Raw genomic sequence first — 9,633 nt, forward strand, 5'->3', positions numbered from 1 at the left:
TCTTTCTTTCTTTCTTTCTTTCTTTCTTTCTTTCTTTCTTTCTTTCTCTCTCTCTCTCTCTCTTTCTCTCTCTCTCTCTCCCCCCCTTTCTTTCTTTTTGACAGAGTTTCACTCTTGTTGCCCAGGCTGGAGTGCAATGGTGTGATCTCAGCTCACCGCAACCTCCGCCTTCCAGGTTCAAGCAGTGCTCCTGCCTCAGCCTCCTAAATAGCTGGGATTATAGGCATGTGCCACCACCCCGGCTAATTTTGTATTTTTAGTAGAGACAGAGTTTCTCCATGTTGGTCAGGCTGGTATCGAACTCCCAACCTCAGGTGATCCTCCCATCTCAGCCTCCCAAAGTGCTGGGATTACCGGCATGATCCACCGTGCCCAGCCTATGGACATATTTTCTTGGGGCCACCATTTGACCCCCTTCACCTATCAACCTTTTATCTGATGGCACTGATGATCATTGTCTAGATTCATTCATTCATTCGCAGTTGCAAAATGGAGATTGTCTAATTTTGTCATTCCTCCTCCTCCTTCTTCTTCTTCTTTTTTTTTTTTTTTTTTTTGAGATGGAGTCTTGTTCTGTCACCCAGGCTGGAGGTGCAGTGGCTTGATCTCGGCTCACTGCAACCTCTTCCTCCTGAGTTCAAGTGATTCTTCTGCCTCACCCTCCCTAGTAGCTGGGATTACAGGTGCGTGCCACCATGCCCAGCTAATTTTTGTATTTTTAGTAGAGAAGGGGTTCCACCACGTTGGCCAGGCCAGTGTCAAACTCCTGACCTCAAGTGATCTGCCCACCTCAGCCTCCCAAAGTGCTGGGATTACAGGCGTGACCCACTGCGCCAGGCCCACCTTCATTTATTAGCTGTGAATCATCTATAAGAAAAACTGCTCTCAATAACTGCTTTGTTACTCTAACATTTCACCCATTCAGGAAAGGTAGAATTAATGCTTGATTATCTCCCATTTGTCTTAGGTGGGCTAAGGAAGATCTACTTCCTAAAAGCAGATCTTGAGTCAGGAACGTAAGTAGTTTACTTGGTAAGTGATGCTTATAGGCACTGGGAGAGGAGTGGAGAAGTGGGACAGGAAAGGGAATGGGGCCAGTTAGAGGCATGCATTAGAGCAGGTGGGCAAATAGTGTTAAATCCTGCTAGGAACCTACACTAGGAGAAGTGTAGAAGCTGCCTCAGAGAATCCTACCCAAGGGGCAAAGAAATAGGATATAATTGTCAACTCCCTCTCTGTTGGTTGAGACCTCCTTCTGGGAGCATTAACTCTGCAGCATTCCTGGTTTGCCCTGAGCACAACATGCTCCCACAGCCAGAATAAATGCCTCCAGGCAGAGTCACAGATGTTCACAAAGATGCCTTCTCCTTTAGAGGTGAATGCTGAAGGATGTGGGTCACAGTACCATCCACGCTTTGCACTGCTAGGATCCATTCGTGCCTCTCATTCCCTGAGTTCATTCTATCCTGTCTCTGATGCTTCAAGGTGGTAGCTGATTGTAATTTCTAACTCTTTTAAAAGAAAGTCTTAACAACAGGCTGAGTGTGGTGACTCGTGCTTGTAATCCCAACACTTTTTGAGGCCAAGGTTGGAGGATCACTTAAAGCTAGGAGTTTGAGACCAGTCTGAGCAACAAAGCAAGACCTCTGTCTCTAAAAAATAATTTAAAAATTCACTAGGTATGGTAGCGTGTGTCTGTAGTCCCAGCTACTAGGGAGGCTGATATGGAAGGATTTCTTGAGCTTAGTAGTTTGAGGCTGCAGTGAGCCATAATCATGCCACTGCACTCCAGCCTGGGTGACAGAGTGAGACCGCATCTGTTTTTTTCAAAAAAATTGTACAACCGATGGGTTAGTGGGACAAACCATAACCATTGCTGCAGTTGGTTCCAAGGCTGAAATCAACATTCAACATTTCCCTCCTCTACAGTTCATTCTGTTGGTCTGCAGGACTTTCTCAGTGGAAAATCCAGGCCTCCATGCCTAAAGTTCTCTGCCTTACGTTACCATGCCCTTGCCAGGCCATCATTGATACAACTGCCTGTTCATTGGATAATGATGATGAAATATCTCTGCTTGCATAATTCCTTTCTTTGTGTACTGGCCAATTGGTATGAGATGCCCCAAATGACCCAGTGGCTGCTGTAGCCTTAGGTTTAGCAGTACCTTCACTGTGACCTCTGGGAGCTGCATCTGCCACTCCAAGAACCAGGGCTTCTAATCCTGCAGACCTTAAATATATAAAGACAGGAGGCACAAATTCCCTCAAATGAATCACTAGGACTGATGGTGAGAGGGGTATTCCTTCTTCCATACCTTGGTTCCTGTACCCCTGATTTCTAGTTTTCTGGCATATAGCACTATATAATGACCATTAGCTCAAAACATATACTGCATTTTGCAGGACAGCACCCAAGTCCCAGAGGGTTTTTCCCCAAGCTGGCTGTAGATGTGCTGTAATGAGGCCATACTAATGTACTAGCAAGCTGGAAGGTTCAAGGTGATGTGATATATTATAGCATAGAACCAATGGATCCTGTGGTTGTGTGTCCATTGTCACACTTCCTTCACTATAAAGTGGACACCCTTGGTTAGAGGTGAGACTATAAGGGATCTCATAAGGACAAATCATTGACTTTGGGCCCTTGATATTTGGTGCTGGCCAAGGCATTTAGTCAGGAAAGACAAATCCTTATCCAGAATATGCACTAATCCCAGTGAGGACATATTACACCTCCCCCAGATTGAAAGAGATACATTGAAATCAACATACTATCAGGCGGGCACAGTGACTCACACCTGTAATCCCAGCTACCCAGGAGGCTGAGGTGGGAGAATCACCTGAGCCTGGGAGGTCAAGGCCACAGTGAACTGAGATCACACCACTGCACTCCAGCCTGGGCAACCAGAGTGAGACTCTGTTTCAAAAACAAACAAACAAACAAACAAAAAACATACTATCAGCTGCTTGGTTGATCTCCTTGAGGGCTGGTACCATGTTGAGGGGTCAGCATCTGTCTCTGCTGCAGACAGGCCAAACATTCAGCAGTGGCAGTAGCTAGACGAGCCTTGATGAGAGGCCACCCATGCTGGTGGACCCTTGCATAGACTCCTGATCTACTGCCACAACTACTCCATTCATGGGCCCACCATGGAAGCCCTGGCATGACAAAGGCTGGTTTATCCGCTGGAGTCCTTCTGTTCCCTTAGCTATTCAATGCCCCCTCTTCAGTGAATGTTCTTTAATGGTACTGATATAAGATACAAAGATTTATCACTTTGTGCTCACTCCTATAAGTCCATCCATATACCTCTTCCCCGGACATCCTTACCTTCCAATCTTGCTCTCTTCTGGCCTCTGACCAACCAATGAAGCCACTGCCACTGCTCAAGAATCCACATGTATATACGTTCCTCAAGTCACCTCTCTCACTGCAGAGTAGACCACCAGTGTGCTGCTTGAAATGTCCTCCCTGGAGGATTTCCCCTCACATTGTCTTTCAAGGCCACCCCTGAGTGGGGCTGTAGTGTGGCAGCATCCAAGTTTAGCTCATATCGATGGATCAGACAGACCCACCCATGAACCAGGCCTACATGTTTTCCTCCTCTAAAGCCTGGTTATAGGGAAATTCCCACAAGTCTACAGGGTGAGCTGAGAGAGGTACAGGAGCAACAGAGACAGGAAAAGTGGAATCTGGACTCCCTGCACTTGTAGCTTATTCATGCCCTCTGGACAGCTTACATCCAATTCTGAATATACCATTTGTGTTGCTGCTGTGCCCATATGTCTTCATGACTTGGTGGGTCTGAAAATTCCCAGATCTTGATGGCAAGCAGAGACGAGAAAGGGAAGGAATCCAGTAAAGGTTGCATAATGGAACAGGCTATGGCCGTGGACAAATGAAATGCATGCCTGCTGGGGCGCTCTGGGAGCTGGTGTAGAACTTGCCACCGTTTTCCCACCTGAGAGATGAGGAGGCTGGGGTTTTAATTTACCAACTCTGGCTGGGCGCTGCGGCTTACGCCTGTAATCCTAGCACTTTGGGAGGCCGAGGTGGGCAGATCACCTGAGGTCAGGAGTTTGAGACTAGCCTGGCCAACATGGTGAAACCCCATCTCTACTAAAAATATAAAAATTAGCCAGGTATGGTGGCATGTGTCTGTAATCCCAGCTACTGGGGAGGCTGAGGCAGGAGAATCACTTGAACCCGGGAGGCTGAGTTTACAAAGCTGAGATCACACCACTGCACTCCATGGAGCCTGGGTGACAGAGTGAGACTCTGTCTCAAATAATAATAATAATAACAACAACAACAACAACAACAACAACAATAATAATAATTTACCACCTCTCCACCTGTCACTTGTTGAAGGCTGGTCCCAGGGGCATTAACCTTCTGGCACTTCTGACTTACTGTGCACTTAGGCCAAGCATTCCTCCACAGACACAAATATACTCGGGCAGCAAGCAGTCTTTGGTTTGTTGAGTGCTAAGAGAATATGGGTCAGGCCAGCAACAGGATGTGCTAGCCCCTGTTAATTTTCAAAACCTTGAATCGGTACCCTATCAATGTCCAAAGGTGACCAGTGGTTTTATTTTTCAGTATAATTATGAACTTATGAACTTTTCATTTATTTGATGTGTTTCAATCTCGTACAGTCATTATTCATTTTAATGCTGAAACTGTTTCATCCTTGGCCAGTGGGAGTCTTCTCAAGTTGGCTACTGGGTCTTTTTAAAATGACCCTCACCTAACCTGAGTTGTATAACTGTAACTTCCTTATTCTCTCTCTCTCTCTTTCTTTCTTTTTTGTTTTAGAGAGACAAGGTCTTGCTCTGTTTCCCAGGCTAGAGTGCAGTGGCACCATTCTAGCTCACTGCAGCCTCATACTGTGGACTCAAGTGATCCTCTGCCTCAGTCTCTCAAGAAGTTAGAACTACAGGCATGTGACACCATACCCAGCTAATCGATCCTCCCTTCCTTCCTTCCTTCCTTCCTTCCTTCCTTCCTTCCTTCCATCCTTCTTCCCTCCCTTCCTCCCTCCCTCCCCATCTCTCCCTCGTTCCCTCCCTCCCTTCCCCCTCTCTTTCTTTTCTTTTCTTTTTTCTTTTCTTTCTCTTATTGGTACAGACCAAGTCTTGCTATGTGCCCAGGCTGGTCTCCAACTCCTGGATTCCAGCAATCTTCCTGCCTTGGCCTCCTAAAGTGTTGGGATTACAGATGTGAGCCACCCCACCCAGCCAAACTTCCTTATTCTCTAGTCTGTCAAACTATCCTGGCCCAGACCTGGAATTTCACCAAAGAGTGCTTGTTCCTTTTAGTAGGAAGTGCTATATGGAGATCACAATTGGGACACACAGGGGATTCATTGTTACTGGGTTGTCACTGCTTCTGAGCCTTTTCAGTGGCACGAGTTCATGCTGATAGTTCCAATCCAGATGAAGGATTAGCAGTATTTGCTGGGCATGCTGGCTTATGCCTGTAATCCCAGCACTTTGGGAGGCTGAGGTGGGCAGATCACCTGAGGCCAGAGTTCAAGACCATCCTGGCCAACATGGTGAAACCCTGTCTCTACTAAAAATACAAAATAAGCTGGGCATGGTGGCATGCTCCTGTGGTTCCAGCTACTTGGGAGAACTAGCAGGGGAATCGCTTGAACCCAGGAGGTGGAGGCTGCAGTGAGCCAAGATTATACAACTGCACTCCCGCCTGGGCAACAGAGACTCTGTCTCAAAAAAAAAAAAAAAAAAAGATTAGCAGTTTTTCCTTAAATTTCCTTCTCTTACAGTCAAAATCTTGGTTTCTAACACTATTAATATTACTAATTACTTATTTACTTTATTATGATAAATAGTATGTTATAATAACTCTCAAAATAGGCTGGGCGCGGTGGCTCAAGCCTGTAATCCCAGCACTTTGGGAGGCTGAGGCAGGCGGATCATGAGGTCAGGAGATGGAGACCATCCTGGCTAACACGGTGAAACCCCGTCTCCTGTCTCTACTAAAAATATAAAAAATTAGCCGGGCATGGTGGCGGGTGCCTGTAGTCCCAGCTACTTGGGAGGCTGAGGCAGGAGAATGATGTGAACCTGGGAGGCGGAGCTTGCAGTGAGCTGAGATCACACCACTGCACTCCAGCCTGGATGACAGAGCAAGACTCCGTCTCAAAAAAAAAAAAAAAAAAAAAAAAATACATGTATATATACACGTGTGTGTGTGTGTGTGTATAACTCTCAAAATAATAATGCCAACATTAAAATTTATCCATGGCTCCTTTCGCCCTTAGGGGGCTGGAGAGATATAGTCAAAATGCTGAGTTTTATAATCACTTGAAATAATTTTTTTTTTTTTTGAAACAGAGTCTCACTGTGTCTTCCAGGCTGGAGTGCAGTGGCACAACCTTGGCTCACTGAGACTTCCGCCTCCCAGGTTCAAGGGATCCTCATGCCTCAGCTGCTCCAGTAGCTGGGATTATAGGTGTACACTACCACACCCAGCTAATTTTTGTATTTATAGTAGAGATGGGGTTTCACCTTGTTGGCTAGGCTGGTCTTCAACTCCTGACCTCAGGCGATCCGCCCACCTCTGCCTCCCTAAGTGCTGGGATTACAGGCTTGAGCCTGGCCGAAAGAAAATTCTTCTATGTGGTTTTGCTCCAACTTCATATACAGTTAGGTACATTTGTTATCATTTGTTTTATATTTTTAGGGATTGCTTTATTTTTCTTCTTTTTAATTTAATCTAAAATTAATGTAAACTCTAGTTAATTTTGTATTTTAATTACATAAAACATTTACATGGCTCCAATATCAAAACCATACAAGGGGTTATTACCATTTTACAGGTGAAGAAACTGAAGCACAGAGAGATTAGTACCTGCCCCTACATCACAGAGAAATAAGTGGTCCTTCCCCATAGGAGGCTGGGAGAGGCACTACAGGCAGCCTTCTGGTGGGACCTCACGAGGTAGATTCAGATGTACTCGGGCTCCAGCCCTCCAATTCCTCCCACTATTCTTTGTGGAACAAGCTGATGGTCTTCTCTGAACACATGGGTTTGCAACCCTCAAAGCGCAGTCTGACCAGTTCCTGGGGACTCTGGCTCCTGCTGGTGCAGCAGGGGGGCTCTCTGATGATGCTGTTCAGCCTGTAGTTCCCATTGCTGTCTCCCTACTGCCCCACTTCCCCTCCCACTCCACACTCCACACTCCCTGTCTGTGGCAGCAGTAACCCTCAGAGCCACACTCAGCCATTTCTGCCCCCTCCCGCCTGGGCTGGGGTCCTGTGCTTCCTGGCCTCTTTCAGAAGCTATCAAAGCCCCCATTCTCTGAACACAGCTGTGCCAGCATTCAGAGCCACATCCCCCTCTTCAGCCCTACTCCCACATGCCCATGGCACAAGACCCAGATGCCTGTGCAGGGCCTGGGAGAGGAACTCAGCTGCCTAGGCCCCCACCCCAAGTCTGGGAGAAAGGAGGCAGGTGCTCAAGGAGGTTGGCAGGACAGGCTCTCCCAGTAGCCACTGTGGAATAGAATCCAATGAGGAAGGCCCAGGGCTAACACTGGAGATGGGGGGAGCTCAGGGTACAGGAACATGGAGGGGATATTCTCTTTTCTGAACTTGGGTCATGGCCTCGGCTTTGGCATGGATGGGGGATGTTGGGGGTCTGGTGGAGGCAGGAGATTGATTGTTCTCATCCAGAGAGGCTGGAAAATTCCCCAGGGCCCAGGAGACTGGGAGGCAGCCAGCTGGGCTGCATGTGGGAGAGGGAGGAGAGCTGCCCACGCTCTCCCTCTCTCTCTCTTTCTTCTCTCCACCTCCCTCTTTCTCTCTGCCCTGATAGACATCTGGGGAGCCCTGGCAAGAACGTTGGCCTGGGAGACTTGATTTTTGGTCATGGTTCAGCCAATTCCATGCTGTGTGACTCTGGAAAGTTGCTTGACCTCTTCGGGTCTCAGTTTCTGTGTTCAGAAGATACTCAAGGTTACTGGAGAAATTTTTCTCCTGTTACTGAGACAGGAGGTTCTACTTGAAATTTGACTTTCATTCTTCCCGCTGCCACTGATTCTGTTTGCTTTCAGCCAGTCCCGGGGATCTCTTTCTGAGATCTGGATGGACTAGGCAGAGGGAGGTCTTGGTTCTTGCCTCCTCTCAGAAAGTGAATAGAAACAGGGGAAGACGCATATGGCCAAGGGTCTGTAACTGTAAAGAGAGTCCCTGATCAGCAATTGCTGGTTCAAACTGCGGGTTAGCCTTCAGTATACATTTTCTCAGCTGGAAATGTTGAAAAAGGCTCAGAGTGCCCATTTCCTCCCCTGAGAAATCCTCTGGAAAGGATTCTACTCCCAAATAATGAGCCCTCCAGGGGAGTGGTCCTCTGACCTCCTGGCCAGGAGATCTGGGCAGATTAGGTTGCTGGGTGTGTGCGCATGTGTATGTGACTGGGAAAGGAAAAGAACTAGATTTTGCTGAGCCCAAGTCATGGGCCAGGGGTTTCCCTTGCCCAGTTCAGGTACAGTAGATATTGCCCAGTGCAGTAGATATTATTCAGCCCATTGTTCAGAAAAGAGAGCTTCAGAGGAGGAACAGGGCCCTTTCTGAGGTTTGCCACTGCAAATGACAAAACAGGAATTTGACCTCAGTGCCTGTGATGCCAGAGTCCTCGTTTGTGCAAGAGCAGCTGTCTGTTCTCTTACCACGTCTGGTCTCCCACCAGGGATCTGCCTTTTGGAACAGACTGTCTGATACCAGCCCTTGTCCAGACCCAGGTGCTGCTGGCCTCAGTCAAGGGTGGACTCCCCCAGGGCACCGAAGTGAGTGCCAACCCTTCTGGTCATGAGGAGAGGTGGTAAGGAAGGTCACTTTCTCTGCCTTCTCTGGTCACAGCCAGGTTTCCCTGAGGCAAGAACTGTGGTTACATCTGAGCCACCACTGGGATTAAATTTCAGCCGCTTGGTTGCCTGGCTCAGCCTGGCTGGCTTCAAGCCCTGTAGAGCCAGTGTGGAGATAGGCTGGACACACTCATCCATGCTGAGACTGTCCTGAGGAAGGGGGATTTTCTTGCAGCTCTGAGATGCAACATCTAAGGGGAGCAAAAAGACATCCTAAGGCTGCCCAGACCTGTCCCTAAAGGCCTTCTCAGATCCCCTCTTTCTACTAGAAGAATTGGAACTGCATTTCCAGACCTCGAGCAGTTCCTTGTCCACAGTTGGAATTCAATTCAACTCATATTCGTTTAACAAAGTAAATAGATTGAGATCCCTTCTTCCCCAGACTCTCTCAGGCACCTTCCTCTGTTCCCTTCAGTCTTGCATCCCTTTCTGGGGCTCTTTTCTTTTCTTTTCTTTCCTTTTCTTTTCTTTTTGAGATGGGGTCTTGCTCTATTACCCAGGATGTAATGCAGGGGTACGATCTTGGCTCACTGCAACCTCTGCTTCTCAGGTTCAAGCAATCCTTCCTGCCTCGGCCTCCCGAGTAACTGGGATTACAGGCACCCACCACCACACTAGGCTAATTTTTGTATTTTTTTAGTAGAGATGGGGTTTCACCATGTTCGCTAGGCTGGTCTTGAACTCCTGACTTCAGGTGATCCACCCGCCTTGGCCTTCCAATGCTGGGATTATAGGCATGAGC

This window comes from Piliocolobus tephrosceles, chromosome 1 (genome assembly GCF_002776525.5).
Source record: "Piliocolobus tephrosceles isolate RC106 chromosome 1, ASM277652v3, whole genome shotgun sequence".
Taxonomy (NCBI): Eukaryota; Metazoa; Chordata; class Mammalia; order Primates; family Cercopithecidae; genus Piliocolobus; species Piliocolobus tephrosceles.